Here is an 18812-nt window from a genome sequence, read left to right on the forward strand (position 1 = left end):
TTGTTGAATGCCTTCCTCCAGTACCCAGCACACGCTGAGCTACGTGGACTTCCCATAGCTGCAGACTCCCATGTGCTTATTTTTGTGTACATACTCATGTATACAGTGCTACGTGTGCTTGTGTGTGTGCGCGCGTGCACACACATGCACACACAAACTCTCTGTCTCTCTCTCTGTCTGTCTCTTTGCCATCTGCTTTGCCATCTGCCCCTTACATGTGCCACCCTTCTCAAAGGCCAGAGCTATGGAGAAGCTGATCTTGGACTGAGATCTATAGAGCCCCGAGCCCCGGATAAACCCTTTCTTTGATGAGTTAATACCTTCATGCATTTAGTTCCAAGAATACTATGTTGACAGATATATGTACACACTCATATACCCTAATTCACTCACATAATCCCATTATATAGTCACACACATGTTCTCATGCGTTTTAAAGAGCACTTGTAATGCTCTTATGCATCCTCACACAAATGCTCTTACACAATGCTCTTTTACACTCAGACACAGTCGTAGACACTTACATTGCTCTGACACACTCAGCTATCCATGCCCATGCTCTTACACACACATTTGCTCTCATACACATTTGCACACTTGCTCTCCCTTCATCTACCCCTCCTTTCTTGTTCTGGTCCAAACTCTGGAATTTCCCAGTCATCATTTCTTTTGCTCTTAAAACTGACAATGTGGTGATGAAGAAAGTGTCAATCAAAGGCTTTCCTGTCACTCGTGCTTGTTCCTGTATTTCAGAAGGCCGTTTTGTTACCGTAAACAATGAATAAATCTAACTTGGAGAGGCATCAGGCGGAGCCTTGTCTGGCAAGTCCCCAAGGACCTGGGTGGCTCAGAGGATTCAAGGTGGGTTGGGGTGAGCATATACATTCTTGGGGTCTAGTCCTCAAGGCTTTAAGAAAAACAGATTTGGGTGATGGGCTGCCGCCTTGTCATTTGCTTAGCAGCCCTCGGGTTCTCCTCAGTGACTTCAAAGGTCCTGCTCTGCTGGCTGCAGGCTCTATTGGAGGGAAGGTCAGCATGTGACGGAGTCTAAAATTTGTTTTCTGTGCACTACTGAGTTTTTGGCATTTATTAAAATTTTCTTCCTCATGTGTCATTAGATCATCAATTTTTTAAAATCAAGTAATTTGTATTATTTATTTATTTATAGTGTAGATAGTATTCTGCCCTCATGTGTGTCTGCATGCCAGAAGAGGCCATCAGATCTCATTATTGATGATTGTACGCCACCCTGTGATTGCTGGGAATTGAACTCAGGACCCTTGGAAGAGCAGTCAGTGCCCTGAGCCCCTGAGCCATCTCTCCAGCCCTAAACAATCAATGAAAAGCTGAGAAAAAATAGACGCAGACTTCTCCCCATGTTCTTTGGAACAAGCTCATTTTTCCTGCCCAGATCTTACCTTCCACTGGTTAGCTATTGAAGCACACAAGCTCACTACGGCTATGTGTCCTGCGTTTTCCACATTCCTCTTTCAGCTTCTAATTCCTTCTGTTTAAATCTGTGTGGAGCCCATACCGGCTCTAGAATGCTGGTGCTCTGTTTCTTTGCCTCTCTTTTGATTCAGTGTGGTAACTGCAGCAGGGTCGCCTTGCTTGAGACTGGAGTGGTAATGGCAGCTTGTTCTCCAGCAGCGTTAATTTCAGCCTCAAGTTGTAGGGATGCCTCTTTTCATATCACACACCACACAGCTAGGTGTTGTCACATTCAGTCCGGTGGAGGCACTGTTATTTGAGATGTTTAACCCAACGGCAATTCTTTCCTTCAGGCCTGAACTACAACCCTTATTATGTATACACTATCGTATATTACATATACAATATATATTGGATTTTGTTTGTGGGTTTTGATTTCTTCCTCCTTTTTATCTTCTTAAAATCAAATGGTTTTTTTTTTTTTCCCCTCGAGTTGTTTTCTGTTTACTGGCTCAGAGGTTATAGATTACATTTCTATTCTTTTTAGCTGCTAAACTCAATTTCGTAATTTTAAATTTTATTTTCAGCTTTATCTATGCATTTGTATTTTGTGTCTGGCTGTGTCCAATTAGCGCTGCTTCTCTATGTGTGCATGAGGAGCTATTCGCATGGTCGGTCTCCTGGTGGCCACACCCTAAAGAAGAGCACCTATTTCTCTCCCAGAAGCCACAGCCAACTGTCAATAGCCCCGTGGGAGTCCCTTCCCCCTTCCATGCAGGGACAGTGACTGGCTTGGTCTTGTCCAGGTCATATGCAGACACAGCTGCTCTGGGTTCACGTGTGCAGTGGCCCTGACGTAGCAGTCCTCCCATCCTCGAACTCTTACAGTCCTCTCTCCCTCTCGGCTGATGTTCCCTGAACCTTGGCTAAGGCAGACAGAAGCATTAGTAAACATTTAAGACTGTGAAACAATCTCAAACATATAGGAAATCTGGGATTTGGGTGCGAAGATCATGGGAGCAACATCCCTAAGATTGTAATATGTTTCCGACAAACAAGGACGTGTTGCGTGGAGCCACAGTACGTGTGGCCAGCAAACTCAAAAAAGCAGTGTCCTTCAGCCGCCACTGCAGGCATGGTCTCATCCCCAGGTGCTCTAGGGCTTCTTGTAAGGGGCCTAACGTGGAATATTGACAGAGTCTGGTACTTTAAAATTTTTCCTCAGCCTGGGAGAGTTCTGCAGTTGCCATGGCCCTTTTGAGTTATGGACCACTTATTCCACCTTCAGTGTTTGAGTCTAGTTTTCCAACTTCTGGCCAAAGATCCATGCCCTACATCCGAGGGTGTTACAAAAGTGCTGTGTGTTCCTTTCATTGTCCCATGAGAGGATTCACCATTGACCTGTCCCTTTGTGAACAATGTGCATGTTGACCTCCTCACAGTAAAGTGCTTTCTGAAAACAGGTTTTTGCAGCTCAAAACAAACAAACAAACAAACAAACAAACAAAAAAAAAAACCAAAACAAAAACACCCGTGTTTCCCGTCGCAGTTTCAAGCTACTAATTATAATTGAGTGGCACGTGGGCTCCTGCCTGGACTCCACGAAGGAGGATCTACTCACATGGCCTTTTGTTTTGCTCGCTTCGCTTCAGACATAATGATTTAAATCCTCTTATGGTGCTTCCTAGCTTTTGACGTGATCATCATTTTTCAAATTTATTTTCTGTCTGGTCACTTCCTTTATTTCGGTCACAATACAATGTCATCTTGCATGTGTCTGCCCCACATCTGCAGCCTGTCACTTCTCCAGGCTGGTTTTCGTAGTGCAGGGTGATGACCAGAAGCTAAGATCTTGACAGTCAGTGTGCTCGTTGAGATGGGGCATCTATTCTTTCCTCCCCTTCTCTTCTCCTCATCTCATGCTCTCTGTTTATCGGTCTCTTTCTTTTCTCTGTCTTTATCTTCCGTTCTCCCTGCGTCTCTTTCCCTATCACCGGTGCCTTTCCTTTTTCTTTCCGTCTCCTTATTTTATTCTTTCTCTCCCCATCCTTCCCCCCCCCTCTTCTCTCTCTCTCCCTCTATCTCAAAAATTTATATCCATATTCTTCTTGACCCTGATTCAGAAGCACTGTGCAAATATGAATTTACAGAGACTTCCTCCATGTCTACGCACCGCATGCAGAGGTTTTCTGCTTGGCATTTTCCCTTTGTTAATTTTTTTCTTCCTCAGGATAGAATGTTGACTCCTCTGCCCCCGTGTGACGCAGTATCTCTTTCTGTGTGGTGCTCTGGTCCTGTGCTGCTGAGGCAGGGCTAGGAGGTTCTCTTCTCAGCCTCAGGAGCCCAGGCCCACGATGCCTGTTGCTTTTCCTTCCCCTTAATATCTGGTCCCTGGCACTTGAATTGTTTCTGATGTTAAGTGTTCGGCTCTACATACTTGGCTGATTTCATCTGGCATTTGTGTTTGCAGAGGAAGATTTTGCACATTATCCACAATATTTTTGAATACACTAGCCTCTATATATGCCATTCTCCAGTTCGCCCATATCTTAAGTATTTCTTTATAGGGCTTCCTGTTTACATTGACAAGCTGGATCTGTGACCACTAGCACCAATGGATCAAGAAAAGGGTAGGGAGAGTGAACTAGGTGAATTAGCTAAATTTAATAATGGAAAACTAAGGTGGGCTCCATGGCACATTCCTATAATCCCGACACTCATGGGGCAGAGGCAAGAGGATTGTGACTCCAAGGCCAGCCTGGGACGCATAGTCATAGTTTGACTCAGAAGAAAGCAAAGCAAGGCCAGCAAGATGGCTTAGTGATAAATGATGCTTTTCCTAGAACTCAGCAACAGTGGGAAGAGAGAACTGACTGTACACACTTGTCTCCTGACCCAACACCTAAGGCATAACATGCACTCCCCTTATCACCAGTTTATGTACACACATATGTGCCCACAAATGACAAATAAAAAAGTAAACTACATCAAAGAAAGACAGTAATTATTTCAAAAGTTATGCCTCTGTTCTCTCTCTATTGATTTGTTTGTCAATTCTGGCTAAGCCAAGACATCAGGCTACTAAGACAGGCAAAGCCAGTCTAATGCCGGGGACTGGGGTGTCTATGGCTCTGTCTAGGCATTTAGAAAAAACTGAGTGTGCTTTTTGAAAGAGTAAGAGCAAAGCCTTCTGCTTTTAGGGTGGTTTCTAATTCAACCCAATCCCTTGTCTGGATTTTGGATAGAGTCCATTAAGAAAGTCACACAGATCACCCAGGGACAAGTAACTGTTGGTGACAACACTATCTGGATGAGATCCAAGAGTGACAATGTTTGGAAACATACCAGATTGGAGCTGGCATCAGGTCCCATGAGTGTCAGAGTGAACGGGTAAAACCCAAGGCAAAGACACCCTTCCCCACGACAAGTGTCTCAAGGAAGGGGGGACCTTAGAGATCGAGAGATGTTAGGACCATTGGGGGAGGAACTGAAACTGGGAAATGGGTATGCAAAGAGGACCTGGGAGCATCACTGAGATGCTGCGAGGAGCGACCTAGCAACAGGGCAGGCAGTGGTCAGCTCTGTGTCCTCTGCTCTGTGAATCCCGGCTTGGCTGCCATCTTGTTAAAGTGCTGGCACTCTGACCTTGGGAATGAGTCTTGACTCTCTGTGACTCAGTGTTCTCTTTTTTGTAGATTCTGAAGACGATGCATGGTAGTTATTTTGTGAGGTGGCAGACATTAAATGGCTTGTAGCCACTAGCTGTTTTTATTTGGTTGAGAATGAACTAGAAACTCAGGACTTGGAGGCTCAAGGTCAGGCTAATCCAGAACAAAATTGAGTTGTCCGTGTTTGAACTTCACTGGTGCACACTCTCATGAGTCAAAGGTAAACTGAGTCCCAGGCTTTGGGACTAACTGGCAGGACAGCAATGTGGCAAGCAGAGGGGGCACTGAGAATGGCTTTTGTCTTGGAACAAGCTGGGCGTTTCCCTAGTGGAAGTATTTTGGGTTCACTGGGCACCACTTGGTCTCTGTCCAGCAGGCAGGAATTCCTCTATCATGGAGCAGCTCTGAGGGACCCCTAAATGGCTGAGGACCCCTTTTCTGAGAGCTCATCTTCCCCTGTGAACACTAACATGAAGGGAGAAGGTGAAGACTGAAAAGTTAATTCATCTTTCAAGTCCTTAAAAATGATCAAGTGTGTGTGTGTGTGTGTGTGTGTGTGTGTGTGTGTGTGTGTGTGTATGTGTGCGTGCGTGCGCACGCGCATGTATCTGTGTGTGGGGGGGGACTGAGGGGGTCATGGGGGCTGGGGTGTAGGATATGAGAGGTGTATGTCTGGGGGTGGGAGTTGCCGCAGACCAAACATCCCACCTCAGAGACTTCAGAGAAATAACAGGAGCCACCACCATAAAATGTTTATGGCGTCCTAGGAATAATTGAATATTTCCTGGCTTGTTGTGGTGAGATTTTATGAGCCACACAGAGGACCTTGACAGTTTACTCTCTTTTGCTCTTCAGTAGGTTTAATTGCGGTTGGACTTGCAGCTTGAAGTTGTTTGAGGACTTCTGGTTTAACAGGAAAGAACTCAAGAAACCCACATAACCGCTGGAGTGGCTGTCTTTGTAATGATTGGCTCTGCTATGCTGGCCTCGAATGGGCTTGTAAGCACTCCCAGAGTAAAACCTCCTCTGTTTTCATGTAGCAGTTGCTCAGAGGCTTCAGGGCAAATGTTCTGTGAGTGTGTTTGGAACACATCTTTTTCGTGTTCATGAGATCTCATTGGCAGGCAGACCAGCCTTAGCCCATGGTGACAGGCTCACACATGCCTAGGAAATGCCCCTAGGGAACATATTTCTTTTGTCACTTTTACACACACCATGCAATGTACTTTTCAACTGGCATTAAATCGATGGCACTGTTTTAAGGGAACAGATTTCAGTGAGAAAACAATAAATATTATTTGAAATGTTGCATGTGTACGCATGCGCTGCCGCTGGTAGGTGGAGGTCAGAGGGCAACTTGCAGGAGTCTGTTCTGGCCTTCCCTTGGGTGGGTCCCGGGGATCAGACTCAGGTTGTCAGGCTTGGTGACAAGCACCTTTACCCACCGATTCTCCATGTGATGATATCCTTAAGAAGGGATTATATGCAAGTACAACGTGGAGGGTTTATCAAGTGTCCCAATTAAGACTAGCATCAATCTACATTGCCCTGGTCAATACTAAGTGGCATGGTGTTAACGTATAGTTGCCTAATGATTTTATTTTTTTAAGAAAGTCTGTAGATTTATAGAAAAGTTGAGCAGACAGTACAGGATTTTCATTAACTTCTGGCCCCCCTGATTCTTCCAGTGCCTTTATTCTTGCTGGAGTAGGTCATGTACTTCAACTGAGAACCCCAAATCTGCTTGTCACTCTTCTCTGTCCAGGTCACACAGGACCTCCTTGTGGTGTCACATCCTAAAGGGTTCGAGCGAATGTAAAATGACATTCGTGTGTCTGCCTGACAGCTTCTACATGCGTGCAAAATCGTTTCCCTGTTCTGATGTCTCCTGTGTGCTGTCTCTTCCAAGCCCTGTCTACTGCTGACCTCTCACCGACTCACTCCACAGCTCCATCTTGCCTCAGAATCACAGAGTGGACGGCTTTTCCGGGCTTTCACTCAGAGGCGAGCACGTGAGTTTCCTCCACGTCTTTCCCTCAGAGCAGCTGTGTGCTTCTCCCCTTTCAGTGATGGCAGAGTGACTTAGAAGCAAGAACCCCAGGCACAGGCTCAAACATATAGACAAACAAACAAATGTAGCCTGTGCTCAGGCCTTCTTTCAAGAAGACAAAAGGTGTGTCGACATGGTTAAGAGTTAGAGCAGGCGGGAGCCCAGCTTCCGTGTCGTAGACACCAAGTTGCCCCTCATCCTGTGCGACTGTAGAAAAAGTGTCCTCCTGCCTGCACAGAGGCCTTGCTGGGGGGTGGGAAAAATGGAGTAAAACAATGGCACCTTGAACCCAAGCCCAGAGAGCTCGCCCCTCCTGGGCGCTAGCCAATGCCTGGTTGGGCCTTCACTGTGTGGACCTTATTTCTTGAAGGAGTTTTGATGGCCCTAGAAAGCAAGATCAGAACTTCAGGTGAAAAAGAACTGATGATTGCTGCCGCTCATGAAGTCTCCACACAGTCCAGGATCTAACAACGGGAGAGTGCAGTCAAGGCTGCATGTTGCCCTCAAAAGTTCTGCATTTTGCTATCAACTGCCTTGGTTGGGTAAATCAGCTGATTGTGTAACCATAGCAGGGCTGAGCTCCATCTAGTCAGTGAGACAATGGATGCCTTCGCAGTAGGAACAAAAATCTAGCCAGACCCTGGCCAGGAGTTCATGGTCACTACTTGGTTTTCACCTATGCACTTCTGCAGAAGTTACCTTTTTTCCTTTATTTGTTTGCTGAGACATTTTGAATCACATGGCATTTTCTTGAGACCTTGTGCCCATTTCTTTCTTTCTTTCTTTTTTTTTTTTTAAAGATTTATTTATTTATTATTTATACAGTGTTCTGCCTGCATGTACACACTTGCCCACCAGAAGAGGAGACCAGATCTCATCATAGATGGTTGTGAGCCACCATGTGGTTGTTGGGAATTGAACTCAGGACCTTTGGAAGAACAGACCTCTGAGCTATCTCTCCAGCCCCCTTGGGCCCATTTCTAACACATATTTCTCCATTCTGATCCCAGTGCTGGGAGGAGGAGGCAGCTGAGGACCAGGAGCAGTTCCTCAGGCAGCACCTGAGACACCCTGAAGGAGACCAGTCTGCACCTTTTCCTTTTTTTCCTCTCTAGAAAGCCTGAAGGGGTCAGTTGAGTCCCCCTTGCTCTGCCCCTCATGTCAGGAGAAGCAGGCATGTGGTGTGCTTAAAGGAGCTGTGGGCTCTAATTGAGCATGAGGGATGAAAACAGATGGAATTTTCTCTTTCTCCAAAAAGCAGAAATTGTTCCCTGGAAGATTTAATCCATCAGACTCCATGCAGCCTGTCCTGTCGCCAGCCTGTGATTGATGACAAAGGCATTTGGGTCTCAATTAGGTGACCGGGTTGCTCTCTTTATTCACAGACTTTCTGCAGAAGGCTGGGAAAATGAAGAAGCTACATTGTGCTTAATGTCCTTTCTGTCTCTCCTGCATCTTATTCTCAGCTCATGGTTCAAATTTCTAACACCCTGGAAGGTGCGTGGGCTGATGAGCCTCCTGCAATCTTTTAGACATGCCACTTTAGGGCTTCTGGAACACTCTATTGCAGTCATTGGCTTTGCTTCTTTTGACAAGTTAAGTGTGAGAGACTGTCAGAGTCCTTGGCTGAGCCCTTCATTTCCTGGATAGGAAGAGTGTAGCGTGCTTTAGGCAGCGCTACTTAGGGTCCTGCCAGCACCAAAAAGAAGAGTGGTCTGTGCCCCATATCTGACTGCAGACTTCTTCGCATGTGTGTTCTGATGGTGCTATTGCTCACTCCTGAAGCTTTCCTGAGGAATCGCTGCTGCATAAAAGTGCACATAGCTAGCATGCATGTTGACGTATCTGGACAGAACACAACTCTCCCTGGCACATAGGCAGCAAACATGGCTATCACCTCAGAAATGTCCTCAAGTTCTTTGGTGCTGGTTATGGGGTACAGTGTGTGCACATGCACATATGTGTGTGTGGACGTGTGTGTGTTCATAGCACTATGTGTGTGTTGGGTACAAGCATGATGTGTATGTTAGTGTGTATACGAATGTGCACGTCTACTTGTATATGTGTGTATGTCTGTATATACACAGGTGTGTGTTGAGAATACCTCATCAAAATCTTTCCTTTTAGCCATTCATAAGTGCACATAACATCTTGCCAATATATGCATTTTATGAAGCAGCTCCCCAGAGCCAATCGCCCAGCATTCCTGGAACTCGCACCCATCAATCATCAACTCCCCATCATGTCCCTGCTCAGCATCTTGCATCATCACTCTGTTCTCTGCCTTATGAATTTGATGATTTTTAAAGGCCTTGGGAAATACAGTATGTTTACACACTGGAATATTAGTCTTTAAAAGTAAAGAAACAGTCTGGGCATGGTGGTGGAAACCGCTCGTCCCAACACTCAGGAGGTAGCAGGTCAAGGCTGACCTCAGATATGGGACAAGTCCAATTTAGTCTGGGCTACACAAGACCCTGTCTCAAAAATTAAACAAGACAAAATCATCATCATCATCATCAACAACAACAACAACAACAAAAGGTTTTACCATTAGCTATAGCATGGATAAACTTAGAAGACATTATACTAGGTAAGATAATGCAGGAGGAATAGCTGCCTGAGTTTCCTAAAACAGCCAAACAAGCACCATGTTTTAGTTTATTAAAATCTGTGCTGGGCATCGTGCCAACACACACCAGCAACATCCTCACAGGGAGGAAACAGAAATCTGGAGCCTTCTCTGACGGCAGAGCATGGCAGAGGCTGTGCCTGATGAGAGTAGAGGCAGGTGCGACCCTGCAGCTGTGGGCTGTAGCGCCTCACTCCTCCATGGTACAGAGATGCTCCTGACAGCTGCCAGCCTTTGTCACAGAGTTTGAGTGGAATATTCCATCTCCAGGTGGATCAGCACACTCATAGTTGACGTCCGCTCAAAGCGTACTTGTGGATTTGCTCGAAAGTTACTTCTGAGGAATCATTGTCTTACCAATATCAAGATCCTTTGGGGGTCTCAAAAGTAGCCTTTCTCTGTCATGATTGGCGCCCAGGAGCTGGAAGAAATTGGCATCTTAACTATTCCAAGTGTCTTGGAAAGAGAGAGAGAGAGAGAGAGAGAGAGAGAGAGAGAGAGAGAGAGAGAGAGAGAGAGAGAGAGAGCGCATTGGCTTTCTCTCGCAGATCTCAGCTAGGAGGGTTCTCTTCCCCCACCCCTGACATAAAGCATGATTCTCAGGAAGAGAAGGGGCCTCAAAGATCATTTTTACTGTGTTACACCTGCCAAGCTTCCTATATTCTGAGCGAGTCACAAGAGCAAGGCCTGTGTGCTCAGCCCTCTCTGCTGTTTTGTGAAGGAAAGAGAGAAGCTATGAGAAGAGAAAGGCTGTATTTGATTTTAGACGGAAGGGCAGAGTTCCTCTTCAATCATATGAGAATTCATTAGCTCTTTAGCGATCAGGCCTTCCTGTCGGTGGGAAAATAAAGGGTGCTGCCTTTCCCAGGCCTGCAGGCTACTGAGACTCTCAAGCTGTGTGAAGTCAGACGAATGGCAGCCTTGCTTTTTCTGTTGAACCTGAGATGGCCCATGGTTGAGGTGAGAAGAAGTATATGACCTTGAGCAGGAACGCTGGGTGTGGAGGGGCAGGCAGCGTGGTCTGTCTGAAGCAGCCGAGGGCTGTAGGAGGGCGTGGCAGGCTCTGCTCTTAGGCTGGTTTCCTTAGATGGCTCAGGTTGGTGTCCAGGGGCCATTTTCACTCTGGAGAAGAAAGACTTGCCCTCACAGCAGACTTTGGAACAGCTGACCTTAACACATATGTGTTGATAAATCTGGGCATGGAAGCCAAACACCAAAAGCCACAAATAAAACCAGTTAATGAAATTAGCAAGCCCATAGGAAAATACCCATTAGGTAAACAGCAAAGTGTGGAATGTGGGAAAACACCCCGAAGTGATTTTAGACAAGTTTGCTAAGCGGCACAGGGAGACACTAATTAGCCAGAAGGCAAGCACTAGGTCCTTGGAAATGAACTTGGGGGTGAGTTTTGGAGGCACCTGGAACTGGAATTTATTCTTGAAATTGTTTTAGGAGAAAAAGACCGGGCTTATTGACTGTTAGGGTCATTGTAATGAGCCAATAGAGCTAAGACCCCAGTTCTGAGTCTGTGGGGACTGCCAGAGAGAACACCACAGGCTGGCTGGCTTATACATCAGTGTACATGTGTGCGTATGTGCATGCCTGTGAGTTTGTGTGACTGGGGAAGGTCAGTCTGAGAGCAAGGACAGGTATTTTTTTCCTCTGAAGTTTCCTTCCATGGCTGGTAGACAATTTTTCCTCCTGTCTCTTTATAGGGTCTTCCTCTCTCTGCTCCAAGTGCTGGCAGGTTCCACAGACTCACCAGAGCTGCCTCTTTTTTTTTTTTTCCACTTATTCCACAGCCTGTATCTAATTCAGTATTTAAGGAAAAGGCATCTGGCACGGTCCCTTTGTATTTGGTTGCCCCTGGGAAAAGCCTTCTGCCTCAACAGTTATATTTCCATTTTAAAAGTTTCTGTTAAGACTGAAGCCTGGGACCTCCTGTCTCCTGTGCAAGTGTTCTGTTTTCAAGTGACACCCTTAGCCCTGTGCTTCCTCTCCTTATAAGGACATGTGTGGGTCAGATTAAATTACGGCTCACACAACACCATCACTGCTTAAAGACCTTGTCTTCAAATACAGGCACGAGCTGACGTGCATCTTGGGATTAGAGCTTTAAGGTATGAATACTTTGGTCATAGGAACAGAATTCTTCCGGTAACACTTAGGGATGAGGAATGGCATAATCTGAGTTTAAAAGACCTTGCCGTGCATTGACTGTCCTGAGAAGAGAGGCAGGCTTCCAGTTTACACAGAAGCAACGTAACTGAAGCTGTGTCGACAAATTGCTGTTGTCCCTGTGAATGCCACTTACAGCCTGTGAACTTTAAAAGGAGTGAAAATGTAGGAAAATCCAAGGTCCTGACTGCCATTCACACTGCTTCCACAGCCTACTCGGCCTATATGGGAGGGTTCTTAGAACTTGCACACAGTAGACATATTATTGTAAAAAGTATTTCTGCTTGAGGCCGGGAAGGTGGCTCAGTAAAGTGCTTGGCTTGTAAGCTCGAGGCTGTGAGTTTGAGTCCAGTAACTCATGTAGAAAGCTTGTCACGGTGGTGCATGCTATGACCCTAGAGGAGACAGATACAGATCCCCAGGGCTCCCTGGCAGGCCAGCTAGGCCAGTGAGAGACATAGACTCTATAAACATGGTGAATGGCTTCTGAGGAATGATGACTTGAGGCTGTCCAGTGGTGGCAGGGAACATATACAGACAAATGGACATGCATGTGAACACACATACAATGTATTTCTGCTCTGTGACAGAATAGCAAAGAAACATAACTTAGGGTTTGTGCTCAGAATTACAATGTATCCACTCAGTGGTGACACAGGGTAACAACTCACAGACATTTTGTCCTGCAAACAAAATGCTTATAGCAGGTCAGTTTCCAAGTTCTTCAAACAGGGTTCTGGTACACAGCTATAACGGGAGCATCTGAGTTCTAAATGAGGCCCTCAGTGTAGTGTAGAGCTCACGTGGCACAGTTTGTTCTGTAAAAGGTATGTGGCAGCTGGCTCATGTTCAACACTCAAGTAGCCTGTAGGAGCCTCTTCAGCTCTATTCAGGTGGGTGGGGCTGTACTTACCTTGAGAGACTCCCCACCATTGGCAGGATTGGCACGTTCTGTTCCAGGTGGTGTGCTCAGCTTATCTGCACTGTCCTTCAGCTTGAGCCTGGGAGTTCCCACTCCTTCCTGGCATTCATCAGAGTAGGTGAAGCAAGAAGTGACGCTCTCAGGGATTTAGTGGGTGTCATCCATAGGTGAGCTGGACGCACAGGTCCTGGGTCAGGAGCAAGAGTTCATGACAAGTGGTATATTGCAAATTGCAACATGACAGTCCTTTCAGGAAAGACAGCAGATGTGACAAATGCTCTGCTTGTAGGGAAGGCAAGCCTCCTGGTGGTGAAGCTCTTTTCGTCTCAGCCTGCCTTGAGGCTCATTTTCATTTCTTCTATTTGTTTCCATCTACAAACAAACAAACAAACAAGCAAACAAACATGTAATTTCATTTTTCACCCTTGTATCATTTAGCTTAGTTTCTGGCTTTGTGACACATGCTATGGTGAGTAGTGATAGAAACAGGGGACACAGTGCTGGAGGTAAAGGTGGGGACAAGCTGATGCTTGAGTCACGTGAATGCAGGTTTGTAAGTGACAAGGCTCCCTGGCTTCTACTCTCTACCAGTTTTACCCATACTGTCATGTAGGCATCTGGCTTTGATTATGAAATTAGAGGCGTGGTGGCACACACCTATAATCCAGCCCTCAAGGGGACAGAGGCAGGTGGGTCTCTGTGAGTTCAAGGCCAGCCTGGTCTACAAAGTGAGTCCAGGACAGTCAAGGCTACACAGAGCAACCCTATTTTGAACCCCGCCAAAAAACCAACCAAACAAGAAAACAAACCGGTTAGAGGTAGCATGGCTTGACAGGGCACACTCCTAATTTCAGCAACTTTGCTGAGAGTCTGAGGCAAGAGAAATCACAAGTTCAAGAGTGCCTGAACAGCAGTTTAAAGCCAGTGAGAGAGACTCCGCTACAAAGTCACAAGGTGGAGGAGTGCCTAGGAAAAACCAGCTGATGTCCTCTGTCCTCCACATACATGCAAACACAGATGTACATATGTGACCATGTGACCCACACTCGGACTTTTCTACAGACGACAGAAGTGAAGCAGGATCCGTTATTACTGACTTAAAGACAGATTTCTCAGCTAAGTAGGGCGAGCAGAGTGCTAGGATGGTTTCACGAGAGCCTCAGTGATAGGCAAATTCCCCTGGATTGTTTGTCTTTATAGTTGATGTCCACTTTACATGCAAATGAGCAGAACGGTGATGTTTGCTCCTGTGGATAAACGTGGAACTCAAGGCTGTGCTGCAGAATCTCCTCACTCGGGAAAGAACCATTTGGCCACATCCTCAGGATGGCCCAGGGCCAGGAGCCCAGACACAGAGCTCCTGTGCTGGCTGCCCTCTGCCTTTGGGCTAATAGACATTCCTCCAAACCGTACTTTACCTCAAACTCTCCAGTGAGGTAGATTTACACCTCTGTAATGTTGTTAGATTCTTTTGAAAACAAATATCGTATGTATACTACATGCATGATGCTGACATGTGTATGCATGTGCATGTGGATGTGAATGCAGCTATGTATAAGCCACAGTGTGTGCCTAGAGCTCAGAAGACATCGTCTGGTATTTCCTACATCCCACCTTTGGGGTATGTTGTGTTTGCACTGTGTGCACCAGGCTAGCTGGCCAATGAGCTTCTGGGAATTCTCCTGTCTTTCTCCCCCACCACCAGAGATGTCCTAGTGTATTATTTCTGTGAAGAGACACCACGACCATGTCACCTCTTATAAAAGATAGCATTTGCTTTCAGATGTTCATTCTATTGTAGTCATGACAGGGGGCATGGCAGTGTGTATACAGACAGGATGCTGGGGAAGTTGACAGTTCTACATCCAGATCTGCAGGCAGCAGAGAGCAACTCACCAGAGCTGGCTTGAGCTTTTGAAGCCCCAAAACTCACCTCCAGTGACACACTTCCTCCAACAAGGCCACATCGCCTAATCCTTCTCAAATAGTGACACTCCCTAGTGACCAAGCATTTAAATATGTGAACCTATTCTATTTGCTCTTCTAAATAAGAATTAAGCATCCTCCCCAGGGGCTTCCTTGTTACTTAGCTTCTTTAGGTCTGTGGATTGTGGTGTGGTTATCCTGTATTATATGGCTAATATCCACTTATAAGTGAGTATATACCATGTGTGTCCTTCTGGGTCTGTTACCTCACTCAGGACGACCTTTTCTAGTTCCATCCATTTGCCTGAAAATTTCATGGTGTCCTTGTTTTTAAGAGCTCAATAATATTCCATTGTGTAAAATGGACCACAGTTTCTTCATGTATTCTTTGGTTGAGGGACATCTAGGTTGTTTCCTGTTTCTCGCTATTACTAATAAAGCTGCTATGCATGTAACTGAGCAAATGTCTTTGCTGTATGGTAGAGCATCTTTTGGGTATATGTCCAGGAGTGGTATAGCTGAATCTTGAAGTAGAGTTGTTCGCAATTTTCTGAGAAAGTGCCAGAGTGATTTTCAAAGTGGTTGTAAAACTTTGCACTCCCACTAGCAGTGGAGGAGTGTTCCCCTTTCTCCATATCCCACTTGTATGTGCTGTCACTTGAGGTTTTGATCTTAGCCATTCTGACAGGTGTAAGATGAAATCTCTGAGTCATTTTCATTTTCATTTCCCTGATGACTAAGGACATTGAACATTTCTTTAAATGTTTCTCAGACATTTGCTATTCCTCTGTTGAGAATTCTCTGTTTAGCTCTGTACCCCATTTTTTAATTGGATCATTTGGTTTGTTGCTGTTTAACTTCTTGAGTTCTTTATATATATTGGATATTAGCCCTTTGTCAGATGTAGGGTTGGTGAAGATCTTTTCTCAATCTATAGAATGCTGTTCCTTCCATTGACAGTATCCTTTGCCTTACAGCTTTTCAGTTTCATGAGGTCCCACTTATTAATTATTGATCTTAGAGCCTGAGCTGCTGGTATTCTGTTCAGGCAGTTGTCTCCTGTGCCAATGAGTTCAAGGCTCTTCCCCACTTTCTCTTCTAATGGATTTAGTGTATCTGGTTTTATGTTGAGGTCCTTGATCCACTTGGACTTGAGTTTTGTGCAGGGTGATAAATATGGGTCTATTTGCATTTTTCCACATGTAGACATCCAGTTAGACCAGCACCATTTATTGAAGATGCTATCTTTTCTCATTGTATTGCTTTCACTTCTTTGTAAAAAATAAAATGTCTGTAGATGTGTGGGTTTATTTCTGGGCCCTCAGTTTTATTCCATTGATTCACCAGTCTGTTTCTATGCCAGTACCATGCAGTTTTATTACTGCTGCTCCATGGTACAACTTGTGATAAGGGATGGAAATTCCTCTAGAAGATGTTTTACAGTACGTAGTTGTCTTAGCTATTCTGTGTTTTTTTTTTCCATGTGAAGTTAAGTGTTGTTCTTTCAGGGTCTGTAGAGAATTGTGTTGGTATTTTCATGGGAATTGCATCAAATCTGCAGATGCTAAAAGTGGTTGAGTAGAGGGAACAGGACAGGAGCCTGCCATGGATGTCCTCTGAAAGACTCCTCCCAGCAGGGGACTGAAGCAGAATCTGAGCCTCACAGCTACATTTGGGCAGAGCCCAGGGAAGCTTAGAGAATAATGGGAGGGGAGAGAAGGACCTGGAGGGGACAGGAGCTCCACAAGAAGACCAATGGAGCCAACAAATCTGGGACCCAGGGAGGCTTCCAGAGACTGAGGCACCGACCAAGTACCATGCATGGAGAGGACCTATACCCCCTGATCAGATGTAGTAGGGGGAGCAGTGACTGTCTCTGCCATGGACTGTGTTGTCTGCTCTTTGATCACTTTTGCCTGGTCGAGTACCTTACCGGGTCACAGAGGAAGAGGATGCAGGCAGTCCTGATGAGACTTGATAGGCTGGGGTCAGTTGGTAGGAGAGGTGAGCTTCCTGTCTCTGAAGACTAAGGGAGGGGCATAGGGGGGAAAGGGAAGAATGATGGGACTGGGTGGAGATGAGAGAGGTGACTACAATTGGGATGTAAAGTGAATACACTGAAAAATAAATTTAAATTAAAAAAGAATATGACAAAAAAAAAAACTTTAAGCAGAGATTTGGCTAATAATAATTTCAATGTCCAGGAACTGAATTTTTTAAAAAATGGAAACACAGGAAATTCTGCTGCTTTTTGGGATTCAAAAACAGAAAGATAAACAAACAAATAAATATATGAGCCTTTGGGGGGGCATTCCTATTCAAACCATGTCTAGATGTAAGGGCTATAGTTTGTATGCTGTGTCTGGATTTACATGCATTTTAAGGATCTGAACTCAGGGTCTTGCCTCTCTCAGGATCACCTCAAATCTTGGACAATCAGAGACCTGCATTGCTCATAGTTTGGTCTTTTCTAGACATCATGTAAATAAACTCCTACAGTTTAAAGCCCTCTCAACTGGATTTATTCTTTAGTGGCATGCAACAACATTCATTCTTAATTCTTCCTCACTCAGTGTCTCCTGTGTTTTGATCAGTAACTAGCTTCCACAGTGTGGCTGCGCCATTGCTGGTTTGCCTGCGGAAGGGTCTCCTGTTGGTTCTTAGTCCTTGGTGAGTGTGAACTAACACTGACTGGGAAGAGCCTTGTGCAGGTTTGGGGCTGGATGTATGTTGTCTCCTCACCGGATGGGTACCCGGCAGACCCACTGATGGGTTTGGTAGAAGGCTGTGTTTAGCTTTGTCAGAGACAGTGTGCTGGTGTGGCTTGGCACTTGCACGCGGCCGGCGGATGAGAGGATGAGCCTCACCAGCCCTTCGCTTAGTTCCCCACCTTCCTGTTTTATATCGTGTTGCTTTCTCCTGTAGCTATTAGTTCTTTGCTCTTTATTTTTGCTGTTGCCAGGGTTGAACCAGGACCTCACGGTGCTGGTCTGGCTCATGGCCTCTAAGCTGCATCCCCAGCAGAGCGTCTTTGTTCAGGTCTCTATGCAGAAAATGATGGGACCCATTAAAAACGTGCCCTCATTTTACAACATTTAGTCCCATAAAACTTTTCCTTTCAACGTTGTCTCAGATGTGTTCCTCAGCTCCTGACTTGTTCAACTACCATTTTTTTTTGTAAAGTTAGAACAAATTTTGTTTTGTGAGACTTTATTTTTACCCAGAGATTACTTGGAGGTACATAATGCAGTTTTGAAGTATCTGGGGCACTCTCCTGTCATCTTCCTATCATTTTTTTTAGCTTGTCCCATTATGGTTAAGAACACATTCTGTTTGGACTGTTTGAACTTTGCTGAAGTTTATCCTGTGTCCCAGGCTGTAGTCGATTTTGGTGATTTCTGTAGGTATGCTATCTGTTGTCAGGTGTTGCATGGTTTTTCAGGATGCCTGGATCCTGCTGTATTTGGTTTCCAGGAGTTTACCCTATTGGTTGGCTCTCCTGTAGTTTATTTGGTTCTCCAAGGCTGAAGCTTTGCATGAGTAATTCCAGCCACTATTTCTTTAAATACCCTTTTACCAGTTTTGTCCTTTTCTCCCTCTTTCCAGGATGCCTGTGGCACTAATGTGAACTAGCTGCTGAGGCTACAGATGATCCCAAGGCTCAGCTAGTTCAGTTTGGGCTGTCTGTTAAGGCTGCTGAGTTTCCCTTGTTCAGTTTTCTGGCTCACTACTTTCTGTGTTTCTTGTGACCTTGATGGGTCCACCTGTGAACTTTTTAGTTCTTAAACTTCTATTTCATCCATACTTGCATCTTCTAATTGTCTGCTGACATTGAGCATACCAAGTGTAATTAGTACATTAAATATCTGCTTTGTATGGTTTTGTTTGTTTCACCCATGCTTGCGGTTGTTATGGGAAGCCTTTTTGAATCTCAGAGCTTAAAGATCTTTGACCTCTCATGCTGATGTCTGTCAATGCTGGCCTCTCTTGCTCACCTTCCTTTTA

This window comes from Acomys russatus, chromosome 10 (assembly GCF_903995435.1).
Source record: "Acomys russatus chromosome 10, mAcoRus1.1, whole genome shotgun sequence".
Taxonomy (NCBI): domain Eukaryota; kingdom Metazoa; phylum Chordata; class Mammalia; order Rodentia; family Muridae; genus Acomys; species Acomys russatus.